This window comes from Tamandua tetradactyla, chromosome 16, assembly GCF_023851605.1.
Source record: "Tamandua tetradactyla isolate mTamTet1 chromosome 16, mTamTet1.pri, whole genome shotgun sequence".
Classification (NCBI taxonomy): Eukaryota; Metazoa; Chordata; class Mammalia; order Pilosa; family Myrmecophagidae; genus Tamandua; species Tamandua tetradactyla.
This window is the reverse complement of record NC_135342.1, coordinates 27,962,100-27,986,480: the sequence shown is the minus strand read 5'-3', so window position 1 is coordinate 27,986,480 and position 24,381 is coordinate 27,962,100. Positions and strand designations below refer to the sequence as shown.

The 24,381-nt window shown below is 39.7% G+C and overlaps 1 protein-coding gene and 1 pseudogene across 1 annotated transcript in view; one reads left to right on the top strand and one right to left on the bottom strand.

The window, feature by feature from the left end:
• Positions 1–24,381, bottom strand: part of LOC143660037 (uncharacterized) — a 142,364-nt gene that overhangs the window by 28,637 nt on the left and 89,346 nt on the right. The window lies entirely within an intron of this gene.
• On the top strand, positions 8,703–9,289 carry LOC143660085 (cilia- and flagella-associated protein 161 pseudogene; annotated as a pseudogene).

Genomic DNA, 24,381 nt, shown 5'->3' with positions numbered 1-24,381 from the left:
TACAGGACAGATCCCAGTTTGTCATTAGCTACCAAACCATTATATCAGATTTTTCCTTCTAGCTGCTCCAAAATATAGGAGGCTAGAAGGAATAAATATTTCTTTATCATCACAATCGAATTTTTAACTTTTTTTGTGAAAAATAACCTATATACAAAAAAGCAATACATTTCAAAGCACAGCACCACAATTAGTTGGAAAACACATTTCAGAGTTTGGTATGGGTTACAATTCCACAATTCTAGGTTTTTACTTCTAGCTGCTCTAAGATACTGGACACTAAAAGAAATATCAATTTAGTGATTCAGTAATCATATTTGTTTGTTAAACCCTACCTTCTCTGTAAAATTCCACCATCACCTTTGATCCTTCTATCCCACTCTTTAGGGGTATTTGGACTATGTCCATTCTAACTTTTTCATGTTGGAAGGGTCTGTCAATAATCTGGGGTAGGGAGATGGTACTAGCTGATGTTCTGGAGAGGCTGGGCCCTCTAGGTTTCAAGACTTCTTTGGTCCAGGGACCCATCTGGAGATTGTAGGTTTCTGGAAAGTTACCCTAGTGTATGGAACCTTTGTAGAATCTTATATATTGCCCTAGATGTTCTTTAGGATTGGCTGAAATGGTTTTGGTTGAGGTTTGGGAAGTTATGATAGGTAGCAATATCTAGTTGAAGCTTGCGTAAAAGCAACCTCCAGAGTAGACTTTCATCTCTATTTGAACTCTCTGTCACAGATACTTTATCAGTGACACTTCTTTTCCCCCTTTTGGTCAGGATGGGATTGTTGATACCCCCACAGTGCCAGGGCCAGGCTCATCCCTGGGAGTCATCTCCCATGAGAAATACTTTTGAGAGGGACAAATAAAGGATTGACTATACATTATCTGAACTCATTTCTGCTCCTGTATAATTTATAGAGCCATTTGCAGGCCATTTCTCCCTTGATCTGAAATCATGTTGAGACCAGATTGTGTTACAGAAATATACCTTTTTTTCTCATAGGCTCATAACTAAAATCTTTTTAATTTTCAATACAGTCCAAAGGTTTCCATTTTAAAAGACTTTTTGTTTTGCAATCAGTAACCAATTAGGAACATTTGAGTGATACAAATGAATAAGAAACCAACTGCGCTGGTTTGAAAGGATTTGTGCACCCTAGAAAAGTCATGCCCTAACCCTAATCCAATCTTGTAGAAGCAACCATTTCTCTTAAACCCTTATTCAACACTGTGAGTTAGAAACTTGATTAGATTATCTCCATACAGTTATGACTTGCCCAATTGTGGGTATTAACTTTTAAATAGAAGGACATGTGACTCCACCCATTCCATGTGGGTCTTAATTAGTTTACTGGAATCTTTTAAAAGAAAGCATTTTGAAGAAAGGTTCATATGATGAGAGAGAGCCACAAAGCAGAGAGACCACACTGCCAGAGACCTTTGGAGATGAAGAAGGAATATGTTCCCTGGGGAGCTTCATGAAACAAGAAGCTGAAAGAGAAAGCTATTAAACTTCAACCATGTGCCCTTCCAGCCAAGAGAGAAACCCTGAACGTCATTGACCTTCTTGAACTAAGGTATCTTTCCCTGGATCCTTTAGATTGGACATTTCTACAGCCTTGCTTTAATTTGGACATTTTCATGACCTTAGAACTGAAAACTTGCAACTTATTAAATTCCCCTTTTTAAAAGCTGTTCCATTTTTGGTATATCATATTCCTATCTTAACCCATTTCTGCTCCTTTACAGAACAATTATAGAGCCATTTTCAGGGTACTGCTCCCCTGGTCTTAAATCACATTGAGACCAGATTGCATTACAGAAATATACCTTTTTCTCATAGGCTCATAACTAAAATCTTTTTAATTTTCAAAACAGTCCAAAGGTTCCCATTAAAAAAATTTTTTTTTTGCAATCAGTAACCAATTAGTAACACCTGACTGATACAAATGAGTAAGACAGCAAATAACAACTTCGAAGACGTTTAGCCCTTACTATACATTTAAGTAGTACACCTATTAATAACTAGATCAAACATGCCAATTAACAATTAAACAGGCATTAAATGCTTAATGCACCAATTAACAATAAAACAAGTGTTAAATACTTACTATACCTAGGTAACACACCAGCTAACAGTTAAATAGGCTTACTTAATTTCATTATGTGCCAATTAATTGTTGAATGACTCAGGTTAGGGCTTTATGGGGATCCAGGGAACAAGATTTCCCTCCATTTTGAGAGCATTCCCCTCAATATTGAGTATGGTCATTGCACATAGCCACCTACATGACCAGGACAGACATCAAAGTCATCAAATCTCCTTGGTGGTGTGTGTGGGGAGGGGTGGGGGTGGCATAAAAATGTGTAAATGGTATCATAAACAAAGCATTAAACTCTCCTCCCTTGATCACTGTTAATAACAAAATGCCAAATCCCTGTGTCATGAGACCCTGCTAAAATTCTGTTTTGTCCTAAACCCTGGTAAGTCCTTGCACTCCCCTACCCACTTTGTGGAGCATTAACTTCCATTTTCCACAGTCGGCCATCACCATGGAATCCTCTCCTGTTCCTAAGTCCTAAATAAATTCATGCCTAACTCCATGCCTAATGTGTCTTTTGGTCTTCAGGCTGCCTTGACCCAAGGCCCCCAAGAGCTGGATTGGAACAATTGGTGAGCCAGCCAGGAGACTAAAGAGCCACTATCCATAACAGGTATGAATCTTGAGATGGGAGAATTTGTGGGGGGAGATCCCAACTTGGCCTCTAGGGTCCACATGGGGAGGGGTTGCTGTCCTATCAGATAAATAGAGAACACCAACAGAGTATGGGGGTGCCCAGAACTCCACAGTTGGACTGTTAACGCTTCTATGGCAGGTGGCAGGACAGTTAGGATTCCATAATGAAAGGAAAGCCACCAGGCTGTCATGGCTGTTGCCTGGCCTTTTTAAGGAGCCACTTGTTTGGCTACAGAGGAAGCTCTGGCGGCCAGAACTGCAGTGTGCCTCCTAGAAGAGGAAGTTAAGTTAGAAAGTGATATGCAGATAACCTAAGTAGGCTTGAAAGATGCATTAAATGAAAGGCTATGCCACTTTAATTAGAATTCAAAAGAACTAGCTTGCTGGTATGCTAGAGCAAGAGGATATTAAAGGTATCCGACTCTCATTCAAAAAAATTCTTAATAGCAGGACTTCTCATCATTTTCTAGGCCTCTGGTAATACCCCCATGCTGCTTTGAGATGCCAACCTGATCTGTATCCCATCAGCCATGGGAGTATTCCCGGATCCCTTAGTTTCATGCCTAGCAGCTTCCTGGGGATTTCCCTGGAGGACTGAAGCTTGGGATTCTACTGTAAATGGAGACTAGGTGCATTTGTGTGGTAGTCATTTTAAAGCTAAGACTTTCCCTATGCTAAGAAAGTGTATGATATTTTCTCTTCTAATCTGTGATTCCTTTCATTTTGTCAGTCTGTTTACTTTGTCAGTCATACTGCTTACTCTGAAAACCTACTGATTTTGAAAAACTCCTATCTTTATGTTTTGCCTGTGATTTTTGTTAGTTTTGTCATAGGAGACTCTTAAGATGTGCTGGCCATGCCCCCTTTAGATTGCATTTTAAGTAATTGGTCTAAATTTGGAGTGGGTGCCCTTAAGAAATAAAAATTGACTTACTATTGTAATGCTGCCTGGCAATGGTATAAATTAAATGACAATGAAAAGTAGGCTAAGAATGAGACTTTAAATGTCAATATAATCTTGCAATTATATTTATTTTGTTAAAAAAGTTGCAAATGAAATGAGGTGATTACTTTCAAAAATGCATTGACTAATCTTTTTTTAAGTACCTAGCATTATTCTGACAAGTTTAATTTTGATGGTAATTGTATGTTGTGAAACATGTTGAAGACGGGTTCCCAAAATTACCTTGGTAACTTAAGTAGAAAAGTTTTAAAGGATGTGTTCTTTATTAAAAGGAAAGAGAAAATGTAGGACAAAACCTGAATAAAGTAACACTACCTTTGTATGCAGTGGTTCCAAATGTCGTCTGCTAAAAGGAATTAGCACTCAATTATATCACTCAATTAAAAGGAATTAGTAGTCAATTATGTCATTATCACTTTGTTTTGAGTTTAACTAATATTTACTTTAGTATGCCCTTATCTAAGGCCAGTCAACCTGTGCGCTGGCTTGAAAGGATTTATGTACCCTAGAAAAGCCATGTTTTAATCCTAATCAATCTTGTGGGAGCAATGGTTTCTTCTAATCCTTATTCAGCACTAAAGGTTGGGAATTTGATTAAGCCATATCCATAGAGGTGTGACTAAATCAATTGTGGGTATTAAGCTGATTAGATGGAGACCTGTCTCCACCCATTCTACATGGGTCTTGATTAGTTTACCGGAATCCTATAAAAAAGGAGACCTTTTGGAGAGAGTGCTTTTTGAGAATGACAAGAAGGCTACAGAAGAGCCAAGCAGAGCCAGAGGCCAAGAACCATGGAGACCACCAGCCAGTGACCTTTGAACATGAAGAAGGAGAATGACCCTGGAGGACCTCCATAAAGCAAGAAGCTGGGAGAGAAGGCTAGCAGACTGTCGCCATGTTTGCCATGTGCCTTCCCAATTGAGAGAGAAATGCTGAGCTCATCGGCCTTTCTTAAGTGAAGGTAACCTCTTGATGGTGCCTTGGTTTGGTAATTTTTATAGACTTGCTTTAATTTGGAGATTTTCATGATGTTAGAACTGTAAACTTGTAACATTAAATTTCCCTCTTTAAAAGCCATTCTGTTTCTGGTATATTGCATTCTAGCAGCTAGCAAACTAGAGCAACCTGCTTTCACCTTCACCTGGGAAAGAGAACAAAGGACTTTCACATTGCTCTTACAAGGCTATTTACCTATTCTGATCATCTGCTATAACCATCTGGCAAAGGATTTGCCCAAGTAGAAAAGTTTAGTTCACTATATTGATGATGCCATGTTAACCAGTAACCCACTTTCAGAACTAAAAGAAGCCTCTGGCTCATTGTTATCTCACATTGAGAGTCAGGGAAGGGCAAATAATTGTGACAAACTGCAATGCCTTGACTGCCCTGTCAAACTTTTTGGTGTTGTATGATTGGGTAAGACAAAATTTATTCCTTCTGTGGTAATTTATAAGGTAAAATGTTTTACTATGCCACATATGCCAAAACAATTAATGGCTTTCTTAGGGTTGTAGAGATATTGGAAACTTTTGTTCTTCACTTAATCCAAATGTTAAGACCTTTGTATATGCCAATTTTAAAAGATCATACTTGGATATGGGAGGACCTTCAGCAGGCTGCTTTAGAAAAACAAAACAGGGTTAGCACAAGCACAAGCACTGAGGGGTGTAGATCCAGACCCACCATGTCAATTGGATGTAGTCAGCATTAATATTAGTGTTGGGTGGAGTCTGTGGCAGAGGCACCATACTAGATGAATGTCCCTTGGCTTTTGGTCACAATTATGGAAAGGGGAAGAACTGAGATACAGCTCCCTGAAAAGCAACTGTGTGTTGACTATAATGTCTTATTGAAAGTAGAGGAAATGATGCAAAGATATTCAGACACTTTGAAAATAGTCATTCCTATTCAGGGGTGGATAACTGACATGGCTTCTAAGCCATGCTCCCCAGTGCTCAATTAAGCACACCAACTAAATGGAAAGCCTATCTGCTACAGTGCAACATTTTCAATACCAGCTTTCTGAGTATAGAAATACACAAAATCTTGGATCAGTGTCTTATATAGAAGATTCAACAGCTAAAGTCACTGCACCAGAAAGAGCTGTTGAAATGCCCATTATAGAAAGCACAGATACTATTCCCAAGTCTTTTTGGTTCACTGCTTGATCCACTAGCAGGCAGCCTCCCATATGGTCAGCTGTGGCACTACAGCCAAGTACTGACACTATATGGTGGGACACTTGTGTTATGCAAAGTAGCCAATGGGCTGAGTTAAAAGCATTATGGATTGTAATAGTACATGAGCCAGGAGATGTGCTAACTACCCATACCAACAGCTGGGTTGTCTTATGACCTGGATGGCAACCTGGAAGCAGGAACAATGGGCTGTCATGAATTGTCTCCTCTGGGGACAAAAATTGTGGAAATATATCTGGGACACTGGCCAATGATAAGAGTTCCAGCAACCAATCATGTGCCAGCAGCCAGTGGACATCACTAGAGAGTGCCCTTCATGATCCCTGCATTGACCACGTAAGCTACCATACTAGATGAAGTGCATTGGCTGGTCACAAATCCCAGTGACGCAGTGGCAAGTGGATTACCTCAGTCCCCTTCCACTCCTGGAGGGGTCAATATATGCTTTTATTATTGTGGTCATGGCTACAAGACAGCTTTTTTGGTAGGGAAGGAAAACCAGAGGGCCACAATAGATGTGTGGAGAAAGTGAGAACTTTGTATAGAGTATCTACACATTTTGGCAGTGATTAGGGGCCCCTTTTCACTGGGAAGATAGTCCTATCCAGAGCCATTTATAAGACATTATGTTGATGTTCTGTGGGCCCTAAAATCCCACCGGTGCAAGCCTAATTGAAAGAAAGAATGGTTTGTTAAGAGAACAGCTAAAAGCTGGGAAGAGGTCCTCACAATAGCGATTAAGAAACTCTATCAAGCCTTAATACACTTGAATGCAATGTCACAGGCTGTGGCCCCAGTTCCTATTGAAATGCTAAAAGGAGGACTGCTGCAGTTTCTGAAAATACAAATTAAAGGGCCAGTACATTTACAGCCTAAAAGGGGGAATGATACTATTTTGTTGTTGCCTATGCCTCAGACAATATAAATGGGGGAAAATGAGGTCCTTTGGTCTTATTGCTGGTCTACACAGCTACATGGTTGGGAATCTTAAGCTCAAGGGGAAAAGGAGTCACCCAAAATATTGTCAACAATCTGAGGCAACCTATTCCCATGGGAACATTATGCATAATTATGTGGACCCTTCTTATGCTTGGACTAATGTTTAACGTCATGGCAAAGAACTCTCAAAATTTGCAGGAGGAAAATATCTGGTATTTAAAATCTCCCCATAATGGTCTTTTGCCTGATACCTTGTTTACAACCAATGGAATTCTAGCACATATACTGTTAGGCCCCTTATTTTTCCCTATAAACTTCTTTCTTTTTGTCTAGCACCCTAGCAAACACCTCCTATAGAGGGTTTCAGTGGTAACTCATGCCCACAGTTGAACACAATATTGGGTCAGTATGGACTTGCCATCTTCAGGTACTACTGGCCTTCCTCAAACTGTGAACCCTGAAAATTGAACTGCTTGGAATACCCTGCTGGCCTAGCAGAATTCAATACATTGGGAATTCTGAAAATGAATCTTCTCATTTACAGGATGTTATATGTGGGGGCAGTCCTTTGTCCCTGATACCTTATGTAACTCTTTTACCCATACTTGTAGTAATTAGGAAATGGTTTAATTCCCTTCCATGGCCATGGTGACATCTATCTATAGGATTATTATCTATGTGTGTGTGGCTCCCAGTGTTCTATTGTCTTTATAATTGTGCTGATTTGAATCTGTTGTGATCCCAGAAAAGTCAAGATTTTAAATCTTCATTCAATATTGCTCAGTGGAAGCTTTTTTATTGTTTCCATGGAGAACTGACCCACCCAATTGTGGATGGTAACTTGTCAAAAGACATAGTTCAGTGGTAGAATGCTTGCCTTACATGTGACCCAGGTTCAAGTCCCAGACAATGCACCCTCTCCCAAAACAAAAAAAGGCATATATTATCAGAATGGATTAAAAAACAGGATCCACATATATGCTATCTACAAGAGGTTCACTTTAGACCCAATTGCAAAAAATAATTGAAAGCAAAAGGTTGTAAAAAGATATTTAATGTAAACAACAATCAGAAAAGAATGGAGGTTGCTATACTACTACCTGAAAAGTTAGACTTAAAATGTAAAACAATTAAAAGAGACAAAGTAGGACACTATGTATTTACAAAAGGAACAGTTCATCAAGAGGACATGACAACCACAAATATTTATGCACAGTGCCCCAAAATACATGAGGCAAAAACTGACCACACTGAAGGGAAGAATAGACACCTTTGCAATAATAACTGGAGAATTCAATTCACTACTCTCATCAATGGATAGAACATCTAGTAAAGGCTCAATAAGGAAATAGAGATTTCAAATAATAAGATAAATAAACTAGACTTAACAGACATTTACAGAACATTACACCTCACAACAGCAGGATATACACTTTTCTCAAGTGCTCCTGGATCATTCTCAAGGATAGACCATATGCTGGGTCACAAAGCAAGTCTCAATAAATTTAAAAAGATTGAAATTACAAAACACTTTCTTGGATCATAATTGAATGAAATTGGAAATTGTTCTACTTTGCTAGCTGCTGGAGTTCAATATACCAGAAATGGAGTGGCTTTTAAAAAGAGGAATTTATTAAGTTGCATACAGTTCTAAGTCAATGAAAATGTCCCAATTAAAGCAAGTCTATAAAAATGTCCAAATTAAGACACCAACAAGCGGTTACCTTCACTCAAGAAAGGCCAATGAAGTTCAGGGTTTCTCTCTTGTTCTAGTTTGCTAGCTGCCAGAATACAATATACCACAAACAGAACAGCTTTTAAAAAGGGGAATTCAAGCCCTGCTCAGGACCTGGACACACCATGGCACAAAACCTGTACAGGCCGCGTGTCTGGATGGGGAACTGGAACGAGGACCTGTACCTGGAGGAGGAGCACATGAAAGATTTCTTAGAGAAGAGGGATAAAGGGGAACTTCTCATACAGAGAAACCGCAGACTAAAAGAGAATCTTTTGAGACAGATGCAGCTTTCCATATCTGAAGATGGCTATATCTGCTATGGCGACAGCATGCTGCTGGTGAATCTTGACCATCCGGACAGAGATGCTGATCTGTTTCTGGGTGGGGACCTGAGCCTCTGCATGACTCCTGACAACATCACAGCCCACCTGAGTGATGAAGTGGAGGTACCCTGTGGCCTGAGCACAGCGCAGACCAACATCCCCATTGGCAGGAACACTTCTATCATTTTGAGTGTAGATGGAAATGCCATTGGTCAAGTTCTTCAATATGGGCAGAACTTTTGCCTTGGGATACAAGAAAGATTTGCAGACAAAATGTACCTATATTGGAAAGGAAGTGGAGGTTGCTGCTGACACGTATTTGGATTCCCACAGAGTTGAAAAACTGAAGAATCACTGGATGCTTGTTACTGGAAGTCCCTGGAAGGACTCATCTACCATGCTGGACCTGTCCAGACTGCCGGCCGAGGATGCCTGAGACCCGGAGCTGGCCGTGGGGCCAGCAGGCCCTAATATGCCAGGCTTTAAAAGCAATTAGCAATCTTGGTCATGCCTCAGGCTGTTTTTAAGGAGATTGTAGAACTTTGTGAAGGCCATATTAATTATTGAAATGGTGATAGGGATCCAGGATGCAGGAGGAAACTCTGGGGCCCACCTCACAAGCAGATGTGAACCTGACAGTGATGATCCTTGCCTGACATCCCAAATCTGAAGGACTCAGCTTCTTTTACTTAAATTCTACATAGCAGCATCTTCTCCTTTTCGAAAGTGGTGTCTGTCATAATAAGCTATCAGAACTGTCTTGAGCTTTTGGCACTGCTCTTCTCATTTTGACTCACAGTGTACTAAATATCACAGTGCTTAGCTGTTAGGTATGGCCTTGTTTTTGGAGCTAAAAAATCACTCCTCATAGAAGTCCTGTTTTTGTTTCTACCACTGTCTTAGGGGTCAGAACCTCTACCTGACCAGTTGCTTACCATTTTGTAATGCTTTTCAAGCTGCAGAATCTTTCTTTCTCTGTCTTTGAAGCTGGCATATCAGTTGTGTTACCCAATGTAATCAGTTACAGGATAAAATAAACATAAATCCTTCCCAAAAAAGGGGGGGGAGGAATTCAATAAGTTGCTAGTTTACAGTTCTAAGTCGAGAAAATGTCCCAATTAAAACAAGTCTATAGAAATGTCCCAATTAAAACAAGTCTATAGAAATCCAGGTATCCAGGGAAAGATACCTCAGTTTAAGAAGGCCAATAAAGTTCAGAATTTCTCTCTCAAGTGGAAGGGCACATGGAAAACATAGTCAGAGTTTTTCTCTCATCTGGAAAGGCACATGGTGAACATGGTCAGGGTTCATCTCTCATCTGGAAGGGCACACGGCAAACACAGCATCATCTGCTAGCCTCTTCTCCTGGATTCCTGTTTCATGAAGCTTTCTGGGAGGCATTTTCCTTCTTCATCTACAAAGCGCTGGCTAATGGACTCTCTGCTTCATGGTGCTGCAGCATTCTCTGCTCTCTCCAAATCTCTTTCGTTCTCCAAAATGTTTCCTCTTTTATAGGGCTCCAGAAACTTATCAAGATCCACCCAAATGGGTGGAGACATGTCATCACCAAATCCAGTTTAACAAGAGTTTAGCAACCACTCTTGGTTAAATCACATCTTCAGGGAGATGATCTGATTACAGTTTCAAACAGACAGTATTGAATAGGTATTATTCTGCCTTTATGACATGGGATTTATATTAAAACATGGCTTTTCTAGGGGATATACATTCTTTCAAACCAGCACATCTCTCAACTGGAAAGGCAAATGGAGAACATGCCAACATCTGCTAGTTTTCTCTCTAGGCCTCTTGTTTCATGATGCTCCCCTGAGGGTGTATTCTTTCATCTCCAAAGCTCTCTGGTTGCAGGGGCTCTCCTGGTTCTCATGGCTCTCTCCCTCATGGCTCTGTTTTCTCTCTCATCATTCTCCCCAAAATGCCTCCTCTTTTTTAGAATTCCAGTAAACTAGTCAAGACCCACCTGGAATGGGTGGAGTCACATCTCCATCTAATCAAGGCTAATAGCCACATTTGGGCAAGTTAAATCTCTGTGGAGATAATCAACCAATAGTGCTGATAGGGATTAAAAGAAATGATTGTTCCCACAAGATTGAATCAGGATTAAAACATGGCTTTTCTAGGGCACATAATCCTTTCAAACCAGCACAGAAATCAATAACAGGCAGAGGGCCAGAAAATTCAGAGATATGGAGGCTAAACAACACATTCAAACAACCAGTGCATCAAGGAAGAAATTATAAGAGAAATCAGTAAGTATCTCAAGGCAAATGAAAATGAAAACAACATATCAAAACTTATGGGATGTAGCAAAGGCAGTGCTGAGAGGCATTGTCCATACAGCAACTACCTGGTGCAACAGCTGGACCCCAGCTGGCATTGCAAATTTCACAAGCAGATCAGCAGTGCTGAGCTGCACCAGCAAGCCTGCAAGTATATCTACATGCACTTTGGGGAGGTTGTCATATTGTTAGAGCAAGCCTGTAACATTCAGTTTTGGGCATGTCTCTTTATGTGCAAGTGTGAATATTTCTCTAGGTGGATACTCAGGTGGAACTTACTAGTTCAGAGGGTGGGCACAGTTTCAGTTATATGGATCTTGCCAAATCACCCTCCAGAATGGCTGTAACAAATTCTATTCCTGCTGTTTTCTAGTTCCTTGCAAATTTAAACACTGTTGCATTTATCTTGTTTTTCCTTGCTGTTTTTTTCCCTTTTGTATCATATTAAAGAAGGACTTTTGATTCTTGTGATTTTCTGCAGCTGTTTTTTTTAACTTTCTCATCCATTTGTAAGGTTATTAAGTTTTTTGTTCATAAATTAATTATGTCTCTGCCTGGGTTAACTATATTTGCTATCCATTGTCTGATTAGTAATCAAGACTTTTTTAAAAAAACATATTTTCTTCAAATGAATTTTAAAAGCTGCAAGTTTTGTTTTGGCACAATTTATAAATCATCTGGAATTCGTTGGTGTACTTATATTTCAAACCATTTTTATATAGTTATTCCTTACCCATTGTTTTGAAATGCCATGCTTATTATATACCAAATTCTCTTATGAGCATTGATCTCTCTATTCTGTTTTATTGACTTCACTTTTCATTTTTGCACCAATTTCATTTTTAAATTTATATAGTCTATGTCTTAATATCAGATAGAATGAGTCCCCCTCACCCATTTTTCTTTCTTTCTTCAAAATAGTCTTGAACATTATTGCATATTTATTCTTCCCTATGAAGGATGAAATTCTACAAAAATATCTTGACATTTTGATTGGTTTGATTAGTTTGATAGCTCCTAGAATGCAATAGACCAGGAATGGAAAGGCTTTTAAATGGGGAATTTATTAAATTGCAAGTTTACAGTCCTAAGGTCATGAAATTGTCCCAGTTAAAGTAAATCTATACAAAATGTCCAAATTAAGACACCAAGAAAAGGTTACCTTCACTCAAGAGAGGCCGATGATGTTCAGAGTTTCTCCCTCAACTGGAAAGCCACATAGAGAACATGGAGGCATCTTCTTGCTTTCTCTCCAGGCTTCTTGTTTCATGAAGCTCCCCCATGGGCATTTTCCTTCTTTATCTCCAAAGGTCTCTGGCTGCATGGGCTCTCATGGTTTTTGTGGCTCTCAAAAGGACTCTCTCCAATGTTTACTCTCTTAAAGGATTCCAGCAAACCAATTAAGACCCACCTGGAATGGGGGGAGTCACATCTCCCTCTAATGAAAGTTTAATACCCACAATCGGGTGGGTCACATCTCCATGGAGATAACCTAATCAAGTTTCCAATCTACAGTACTGAATAGAGCTTAACAGAAATGGTTTCTCCCACAAGACTGGATGAGGATTAAACCATGGCTTTTCTAGGGTACATAATCCTTTCAAAGCAGCACAATTGGGTTGCATTAAAGTGATCAAGTTGGAGAAAATGATACTTTTATGATAGCAAATCTCTCTCTCCAGGAACTTGAAATCTCTCTCTATTTAGTGAATTCTTTTACATCCTCAGGAAATCTATAATTTCTTCACAAAGGGCTTTCACATGGGTTTATTCATGGTCCCTTTTTAGGTCCTATTGCTATTGCCAGTGGGATTTTTATTCTTTGACTTTTAAAAATTGGTGTTGCTGGTAAATAGGAAAGCTATTGATATACATATGTTGATCTCCCACCAGCCTCTTTGATTAAATTTCTTATTGGTTTGACTAGTTTAGTTTTTTCAGCTAATGGTCAATTCACCTGCCAATATATTGCTCGAATAACTATAGCATTCATTTCTTTTACTTGTTTTATTGAATGAACTAGGCTCTCCTGAGCAATGTTGATTTGCAGTAGTAATAGTTAGCATAGTTTTCTTATTCCTAATATAAGATGATTGCTTCACTATCTCACCAGTAAGTGTGATGTTTGTGAAAAGATTTTCTGTAATCTGTGCCATAAATTTTTCTTCAATAATTTAAAAATTGTGATATAATTTTATCACAATTGTGTGATTGTCCAAAGGGTACAATCAGTGGTTCACAGTGTCATCATGAAGCTGTGAATTCATCATTACAATCAATTTTTGAACATTTTCATTACTCCCAAAACAACATAAATATAAATAAAAATAAAAGTAAAAAAGAACACCTAAAATATCCCAAATTCCCACATGCTCCTATTGTTTATTTATTTATTTATTTTGTCTTTTTTTCTTACTCACTAAATAAATAAAGGGAGCATCAGTTACAAGGTTTTCACAATCACTTTCAGACCTTAAAAGCTCTATAGTTTTTTGTTAGTTTTTAAGAATCAAGGTTATTGGATTGCAGTTCAACAGTTTCAGTTATTCCCTCTGGTTACTCCAATATATCAAAAACTGAAAAGGGATATCGGTATATACTGCATAAAGTAACCTCCAGAAAGACCTCTTGATTCTGTTTGAAATATCTCAGCCACTTAAACTTTATTTTGTTTCATTTCTCTTCCTCCTTTTGGTCAAGAAGGCTTTCTCAATCCCATAATACCAGGGCCAATTTCACCCCTGGAGTCATGTCCCACATTTCCAGGGAGATTTACAATCCTGAGAGTCATGTGCCATGTAGAGGGGTGGGGTAGGGTGGTAAATTCACCTGCAGAGTTGGCTTAGAGAGTGTGTGCCATAAATTTTGCTAGACTCTTTATCAAGTTCAGGAAGTTCTCCTCTGTTCTTAGTTGGCTATGTCTTTGTTGCTGTTGTTGTTTTTAATCATAAATAGGCATTGAATTTTTCCAGCTCTCACTCTGTGGGTAAGTCCCAAGACATTGTATCTCTACCAAGTTCCCAGGTGGTGCTGATGCTGCTGGTCTAGGGACCAGCTTTAATGCACACAGGCATAGAATAAGAACAATAAGTTAAAAGAAAAATCCAAGAAACAATATTTAAGGAATGAATGGGACTCAGAGAAACCCCAATCAAAAGATATAAGCAGTTGAGGAAAACTACAAAAAATATAGTGACTCAGAAGACAAGTGGAGAAAAAATGGAGCATAGAGAAATCTTAAGGAACACTATTAAATGGTATGAGGTTGAGAAAGATAGAGATCTTCAAGTGCCCACTATATCTGGCATTGGGAGGTAATCCTTTGGTGAACCATTTCAGCAGAATTATAAGAGTAAAGCAATAGATTACTTTGATAAATATTCATTGTGTGCTCCCTTAGAAGATTCTATTGCTCAGGAGATGACACTGAGTCAGTGAAGGAAGTTTAGGAAGGTGTGCTGGTTTGAAAGTATTATGTAACCCAGAAAAACTATGTTTTAATCCTGATCCAATCTTGTGGTAGCAGCTGTTTCTTTTAATCCTGGTTCAATACTATTGGTTGGAAACTTTTGAAAAGATTACCTCCATGGAGTTGTGACACACCCAATTGTGGGTGTAATCTTTAGATTAGATGGATATGTGACCCCATCCATTCTAGGTGGGTCTTGATTAGATTATTAGAGTCCTCAAAAGGGGAAACAGAGGTTGGTGCAAGATGGTGGATTAGTGAGTTGAGGAATTTAGTTCATCCTCCAGAGTAACTAGTAAATAGCCAGGAACTACAGAAAAACTGCTAGGGGCACATCACTGACTGGACACAAAGTGTTCGCCGGCTGGATGAGCTGGACTGGCTAAGATGTTACACAGAATGGTAAGCCTCCCAAGCTGTGGAGGCTGGCACCCTTCCCCACAGGCACAGCTGCCTGGTTCCCTGAGGGGAAAGGAAACAGACTTTGCTAGCAGCAAGGGCTTAGCTCAACTGAGCTCCAATTGCAGAATTTATTAACAAATTCTGACTACTGAAATTAGGCCCCCAGCTCAGATAAACCTGGAATAAGAGTTGATGGTACTAGGAGTTTTTGCCCTGGCAGGGAGGGGGCAAGGCTGACAGAAAAAAAAAGAGGATTTTTTAGTCAGACAGCAAAAATACTTGAAAAGGGCTGGGCCCTAAAAAAGGGGGGCACACAGAGCCTGGAGATACATAGAGAGATGTACAAACTAAAGTTCTTGATAAACAAACCTGAGGAATTGGGGGAGGGGTACTGCTCTGAAAGGATTTTTTTGCTTTGTTTCTACTACTCAACAGCTCATTAGATAGAACTGCAAGGCTTCTCAGTCTCCAACTACCCCAGGCAAGGGCACAATTAAGCTTGTCTGAGGACAAAGTAATTAGTTAGGTGAAAGGAGTTAATTCCCTAAAATTCGTACCTTCCCCAAGAGAAAGGTTGGGCCCAGCTCAAGTGGAATCTCTCCCTCAAGGAATTCAAGCCCCAGGAACTGGAAAATTGAAGCAATTAATACCAACCTACCACATTACCTGTTTCAACTGTGCCCCCAGCAGGAAGAGTCTGCTGAAGTTAAAGGCACTGCATGAATTTATGCTGGTGGGAAGCCATTGGCAGACAAGCACCACACAGAGACAAGACTCTAGAGGCTTCATAGGAAAATCTGTCAACATGTTGGGTCTCACCCTTGGGGAAGACTGATAAAGTTGACTCTTTCCTTCTCAAAGGAGGCCAGTCTGGTCTGGAAAAATCTGACTGGGATCTATTATATCTCAGTTGATCCTCCTCAAAAGAAAAAAAAAGACTCCATATAGGCAGGGCTAGAAACAGAAAAACAAGAACTGAAAAATTTTGATCAGTTAAGCAGAAACTATGGTAGAGGTCTAGAATAAGCCAATCTGAATGTTAAAGAACAGATAGAGAACAAAGCCATCCAGCAAGAAAATCCTAGGTAAAAGAGTGAAAACAATCTCTAAAATAAACTAATTAATGAAGTCACACACCTAGATATCAGTGAAAAATAATGAGTCCTAGTAGGAAAATTGAAAATATGGCCCCAGACAAAGTAATAAACCAACATTCAAATGTGTACAGAAACTGAAACAACTAATTCAGGATGTTCAAACAGATATGGAAAATCTCATCAAAAATCAAATTAATGAGTTGTGGGAGGCAATGGATGAACAAAAAGAAGAACTCAAGAGTTTGTAAAAACAAATTGCAGAACTTATGGGAATGAAAGGCACAGTAGAAGAGTTGAAAAACAAAACAATGGAAACCTACAACAATAGATTTGAAAAAGCAGAAGAAAGGATTACTGACCTAGAGGACTGGACATTTGAAATCTGACACATGCAAAAAACATAGGGAAAAGAATGGAAAAATATGAGCAGGGTCTCAGGGAGTTGAATGACAACATGAAGAGCATACTGTGTTCATAGCTTGGAGGACTAAATATACTTAAGATGTCAACTCTACCTAAATTGACATAGATTCAATGCAATACCAATTAAAATCTCAAAAACTTGTTTTGCAGAAATAGAAAAACCAATAGCCAAATTTTATTTGGAAGGGCAGAGTACCCTAAGTAGTTAAAAAATATCTTAAGAAAGAAAAATGGAGTGGGAGGTCTCACACTACCTGACTTTAGAGCATATTATGAAGCTTCAGTGGTCAAAACAGCATGGTACAGGCATAAAGATAGATATACTGACCAATGGAATCAAATAGTGTTCAGATATAGACCCTCTCATCCATGGACAATTGATCTTTGATAAGGTGGTCAAGCCAACTCACCTGGGACAGAGCAGCCTCTCCAATGGTGGCTGGAGAACTGGGTATCCATATGCAAAAGAATGAAAGAGGATCCATATCTCACATCTTATACAAAAATTAAATCAAAATGGATCAAGACCTAAACATTAGAGCTAAAACCATAAAACTTTTAGAAGAAAATGTAGGGAAATATCTTATAAAACTTGCAATAGGAGGTGATTTCCTAGATCTTACACCCAAAGCATGGGCACTGAAGAAAGAAATAGATAAATGGGAACTCCTCAAAATTAAACACCTTTGTGCATCAAAGACCTTTGTCAAGAAAGTAAAAAAGGCAGTCTATGCAATGGGAGACAATATTTGGAAACCATATATCAGATAAGGGCTTAGTATCCAGGATATATAAAGAGATTCTTCAACTTAACAACAAATGACAAACAACCCAATTACAAAATGGGCAAAAGAAATGGACAGACAGTTTTCAGAAAAGGCAATACAAATGGCTAAAGGGCATATGAAAAATACCTAACTTCACTGGCCATTAGGGAAATGCAAATGAAAACGACAATGAGATATCATCTCACACCCATCAGAATGGCCATTATCAAAAAAAACAGAAAATGACAAGTGCTGGAGAGGATGTGGAGAAAGAGGCACTCTTATCCAGTGTTGGTAGGAATGTAAAAGGGGTACAACCACTGTAGAAGGCAGTTTGGTGGTTCCTCAGGAAGCTAAGTATAGAATTGCCATATAATTCAGTAATCCCATTGTTAGGTATCTATTCAGAGGGCATGAGGGCAAGGACACAAATGGACATTTGCACACCAATGTTTATAGCAGCATTATTTACAATTGCCAAGAGATGTAAACCACCCAAATTTCCATCAATGGATGAGTGCCTAAACAAGCTGTGGCATATATATATGAAGGAATATTACACAGCTGTAAGATGGAATAAAGTCATGAAACATGTAACAACATGGATGGATCTTGTGGATTTGTGCTGAGTGAAATTAGCCAGAAAAAAGAACAAATACTGAATGGTCTCATTAATAAGAACTAACATTAATAAGTGGACTTGGAGAATTTCAGTTAAGAACACAGGTTATCAGGAGACAAAAATAGGGTAGAGATTGGGTAATTGGTGCTGAAGGGATACAGATTGTGCAAAGGGACTGATTGTAAAAATTCAGAAATGAATAGCACAATACTACCTGATTGTAGCACAATAATATAAGTACACTGAATGAAGCTGAATGTGAGTATGATAGAGGGAGAAGGACTGGGGGCATGTATGAAACCAGAAGGAAAGATAAAGAATAAAGACTAAGATGGTATAATTTAGAATGCCTAGAATGTACAATGATGGTGATTAAATGTACAAATTAAAATGTGTTTTTGCAAGAGGAAGAACAAAGTAATGTCAGTATTGAAGGGTGCTGAAAATATATTATATATGGGGAAAAGTAAAATCAATGCAAGCTAGGGTCTATAGTCAATGGTAACATTGTAATATGCTTCCACGGAATGTAACAAAGGCATTATCCCAAAGCTAAATGTCAACAGGTGGGGTGGGGGGTGGGTGTTGGGAAATGGGTATGGATTCTTTGTGGGAGAAAAGGAAATGTTTTCAGATACAGTATGTTGGTGAAGGCATGTCTATACACATAGGCTGGATTGTATGATGTATGACTACAATTATTTAAAAACAGAGAGGGGTGGGCCACGGTGGCTCGGCAGGCAAGAATGCTTGCCTGCTATGCCAGAGGACCCAGGTTTGATTCCCGGTGCCTGCCCATTATAAAAAAATAATAATAAAATAAATAAATAAATAAATAAAAAAACAGAGAGAAACAAGTGCTAGAGAAAATGTGGAGAAAGAGATATACTTACTCATTGTTAGTAGGGAAATGAGAGGTGCAACACCTTGGAGGTCAGTGTGGTGGTTCCACAGGAAGCCAGGGGTGGTTTTGCCATATGATCCTGAAACCTCTAGGCATATACTGAGCATATACTCCTCAGTATATGCCTAGAGGAGCTGAGTGTGGGGACAGGAAAGGACATTTGCCCACTGGTGTCTCTGGTGGCAGTGTTCGTGATTCACAAGGTATGGCAGTGGCCTAAGGGTACAAAGACTGAGGAACAGAGGGGGGAGCTATGATGTATACATACAATGGACTACTGAGTGACCACAGGAAAGAATGAAGTTGTGAGGCTTGCAAGTAGACGAATGAGCCTTAAGAGCTGTATGTTGAATGAAAATGCCAGAAACAAAAAGACAAATATTATCATACCTCAATTATATGGATGAAATATAATATAAAAATTCTGTGTACTAAAGTTGAGAGCATGGAATGTCAGGTTGGAGCATACTGTAAAGGGTCCTAGATTGTAAGCTCTTACAGCAGCCACATATATTCAGAAAGTGTAACTGCTAATTCTAAATTATCAGATACTGAGCTGATTGTATGTAACATGGTCTTTCCCAGAAACTTTGGGTATTTATGTGACACCAGAGACTCAGAGTTAGAGCTCTGAAGCTATAAAAGTCAGAAGTACCTCATACAGGAACTGTTTAAAAAGTTGAAAATTGATCAGACATCGAGTAGAGAGATGAATGAAGCTGATCTGGATGGAAGTAAGGTATATCAGGAGATTGGGTTAAGGATGATATCATCCATATTTTCAAGCTTCAACTTCTGTATGAGACTAAAGGGAGAGATGCTTATTTGATGCAAAATTTATGTTTTGGGTAGTGAATTTCTTAATTTAACTTGTATGGTCAGTTTACTTGAACACCATAAGTACATGGAATCTTGAATTCAGCATGAGATTTTTAAAATTTTTGTTCAGGTTAGTGTGATGGCCCAATAAATCCCAGAGTGATATGGACAGTGAATAAAGCAGTATTTACAAAGTCCCTGTGGGGGAATGGGGAAAAGGAGGGAAATATTCTACTTCCCCATTTGAAGAATTTCTGATATTCTTGCAAACAGTGGGGACAACCAAATTAATAGGCTAAGCCCTCGATCTTGGTGTTCACCCTTATGAATCTTATCCCAGAAAGGATAGGCTAAGTCTGCTTAAAATTAGGCTGTCACCCCCAGAGGACTTCTTTTGTTGCTCAGATGTGGCCTCTCTCTCTCCAAGTTGACAATACAAGTCAATCACTGCCTTCCCCCATATGTGGGACATGATTCCCAGGGGTGTAAATCTCCCTAGCAATATGGAACAGAAATTCCAGGATGAGCCAGGACCTGGTATCAAGTGATTGAGAAAACTTTCTTGACCAGAAGGGGAAGGAGAGAAATGAGACAAAATTAAGTGTCAGTGGCTGAGACATTTCAAATAGAGTGGAGAGGTTATCATGGAGGTTATTTTTATGCCTTATATAGATATCTCCTTTTTAGTTTATGGTATATTAGAGTGGCTAGAGGGAAGTATCAGAAACTGTAGAGCTGTGTTCCACTAGTCTTTTTTTCTTGAAGATGACTGTATAATGATATAGCTTTACAAAGTGACTGTGTGATTGTGAAAACCTTGTGTCTGATGCTCCTTTTATCTGGGATATGGACAGATGAGTAAAAAATATGGATAAGAAATAAACAAATAATGGGGGGGACAAAGGTTAAAATAAATGAAATAGATTGAAACACTAGTGTTCTATGAGAAAGGGGTAAGGGGCATGGTATGTAGAGTTTTTTTTTTACTTCTTTTGCTGAAATGATGCAAATGTTCAAAAAAAATGATCATGGTGATGAATACCCAACTATGTGATGATATTGTGAGCCACTGATTGTATACCATGTATGGAATGTTTGTATGTCAAGAATGTCTATATGTATATATGTTAAGCTTTTAAAATAAAAATATTAAAATAGGAAAAATTTCAGCTCTAAAAAAAGGGGGTAACATTTGGGAGAAACAAGAGAAATGACAGCACCAACAGAAATGACAGAAGCCTCCGATCTGGCAGAAAATTCACAGCAGAGATGACACAGATGTGGACATGTAGAGAACAGAGACATGGATGTTTGGAGATACTTGGAACCCAGAAGCTATTGCCATGAGATGTTAAGTAAGCCAGATTCTGGAGAGAGTCAAGGGAAGCCAAGAGATGAAAGCCAGCACTGGTGAAGTAAAGTGAGGAACCCTCACAGGAATAGAGGTTGAAAGAAGTGGAGCCCAGGGTCAATACCAGCAGATGCCAGCAATGTGACTACCAGCTGACAGAGGTGATCCTGACCCATCAGTGTTTCTTGAAGGAAGGTAACGGTGCCTTAATTTGGACACTTTCACTTCCTTAGAACTGTAAACTTGTAACTTATGAAGTTCTCCTATGTAAAAGCTGTTTGATTTCTGGTATAGTCCATTCTGCCAGCTTTCTACTTAACACAGAAGGTTACATCTCCTTTTGAGACATATTAGCAAGAAGGGATTGGGTACTAGGTGCAGAGGAATGAAGGGTTCAGGGAGGGTTCAGAATTTTGCTTTAAAGTTTTGGAAGATTGAGCCTGTTTATAAGAGGAGGGTAAATTTCTGAATAGAAAGTAGTATCAAATCTGAAGGTAAAAGAGGATGTGGTTTCATGGTAACCACAAACAGGTAACTTCCCTCTCTTAGTTAACTGGTCAATGTCTAAGGAAACTTTTGGCTCTGTAAAGGGCTCTTTAGGACAGGATGTTTATTTTTGTGAAATGTGACATGTCTTCAAAATTACTATCTTCTCCCTGAACAGAATGTATTCTGAGAATGTATTCTGGTTTTAAAATGTAAATACTATTGGAAATATCTACTGAAGAAGATAGAATTTAAGAATTTTTTTAAGGGGGCCTTGGAATAAATACTAGAAAATCAGTTAGGAGTGAAGGCTCGAGATCCATCTCTGGCATTTACTTGGTGTACAGCCTTGGGTAATCCTCTTTGTGACTCACTTCACTAGTCTGTAAAATGGGATAAAGCACTCAGCTCCTGGCACACAGTAAATATAATACATATTAGTGTTATTGACTAGGAATGGGGTGATAGTGCTCTGAACTATTGGAGTTATTAAAGTCAGAACAATTACAGTGGCATTGAATATCACAGTCCTTTCCCTGTGTGACTTATTTAAAATTTCACCCTGGCTCTCATCACCTATGAAAAGTCAGTGTTTCCTATACTCTGGATTTGTGATGTTTTATTGCTCCCTGATAGCCCCAGAGCTGATGCAGGAAGTGTAGGCTAGAAGGAGTGGATCGCCCTCTTGTGGGCGTCTGGGTGAAAACAGGAACTATTTCCAGAGAAGGAAAGAAAGGGAAAAAGAATGGATGAATGTACAATGTCCTGACTTTTGCTAATTCCTACCTCCTGCCCCCAACTGAGGCCAAAGTTTATGTAGGCAACTTTCAAATGGTAGAAAGAAAAATTCAATATATACCTATCTATGCAGTACATTTTTAGAAAAGCTGAATTCCCAGATACAGCTATATTACGTTGTTGGTCTTGGGGTTTCCTTATCTTTAGTCCATCCCAACATGCAAGATATGCATTCTCTGCATTTCTTTTCAGAAATGAGTGGGTAACACATTGAACTAGGTTTTAAAGAATCATTAAACTCCAGTGTTCTAGTTTGCTAGCTGCCAGAATGCAACACACCAGAGATGAATTGGTTTTTAATAAAAGGGGATTTATTTTGTTAGTTCTTCAGGGGAAAGGCAGCTAACTTTCCACTGAGATTCTTTCTTACACGGTCTCTGCTGGCCTTTTCTCCAGGCCTCTGGGTTCCAACAACTTTCTCCAGGGTGATTTCTTCCTGCACCTCCAAAGCCCTGGGCTGAGCTGTGAATGCTGAGATGAGATATGCTGAGCTGCTCGGGCTGTGCTATGTTGAACTCTCTTATTTAAGCACCAGCCAATTAAATCAAACACCATTCATTACAGCAGGCATGCCTCTTAGCTGACTGCAGATGTAATGAGCAACAGATGAGGTTCATGTACCATTGGCTCAAGTTCACAGCAACAGAACTAGGCATGTTCACCTGGCCAAGTTGACAACTGAATCTAACTACCACATCCAGTATAAATTTGAAAAAAAAAAAAAAGTATGGGATGCAGCAAAGGCAGTGCAAAACGGGAAATTTATTGTCCAAAATATCTATATCAAAAAAGAAGAAAAGCGCTTCTGGGAAGATGGCTAAATAGAGCAGTTCAAGACTAGTCCTGCACCATGGGGAAGTTAGGGAAGGGTCAGGAGGTGACTAAGCCAGTGATTTGGGAGTGCAGCTGACCTAGGAAAGCCCTCTGTACCATATAAGGCAGATCTAGTTGCAGAGGCCAAGGAACTGAGGGGCAGAAAGCTGGAGCCTGGCACAGAGGCATGGAGGTGCAGAGGCATGGAACCTGCAGGAATGCACGGATGGGAGCTGGGGACTAGGAAGTAAGCCAGGCCACATTCCTTGGGCATGCTACCCTCACCAGTGCAGTCCCATGACCGGTGACTCACCCCACACCCCATGCACCTGAACCCCATCACCTACTCCCATTACCCACACTCCAGGTGCCCCCACCCCACCAGCCCCCAGTGCACATACTTGCCCCACACAACTACTCCAAGTGCAGCCCAACTCACCTCTCCTGCACCCCTCCTGAGCACTATCTCCTCCTCCCTGTTCCCTGCAGGGTGTTGCCAGCACATAAAGGCTGTGGGCACTAACCTCCATACCCAGGCTACCACCACCCCCTGCCCATAGTGTTGCACAGCCGTGTCCCCCCCAAGCTTTGTGCATCAGATTATGGCACCCCTAGGCCCACACATGTGCATGGGCCCCAATCATATCATTCAGCTCTGGGAACTGTACTTTACAGCAGTCCTAGAACCGTGCATGTGCACAGCCCTCAGCCACATTTCCCAGCTCTAAGAAAGTACTGAAGTGCGAAGTCGGATCACATCTGCCCCCAATCCATGAAGGTATAATGCTGACCTGCTGCCACAGCTTTATGCATGTGCACAAAGGGACCTGTGCCTTAGACCAGCGTACACCAGGGTTATGCCCCCCAGACTGGTGCACTCACTCATCTATATCCTCCCTGTCCACTGGGCACCCACACTCACAAGCATCAGTGTAACATCCCCAACCTATGCCTATACCTGCACTGAAACAAATCATCACATGGAGTGCCCCACCCCATGCCCTGCTCCCTGTTATACAACCATCCCACAAACACAAGGCATAAGACTACTGAAAGAAATCAACTCCCAAGGTAAATCAATCAAAGTATTTACATGCCATGAAGACAGCAGAAGATCATTAAGCAAATCACAATGCAGACAGATATAGACCTGCCTAATGACCAAATTAAAACATCAGAGGAGACACAGACATTGGAACAACTAATCAAAGATGTTCATACAACTGT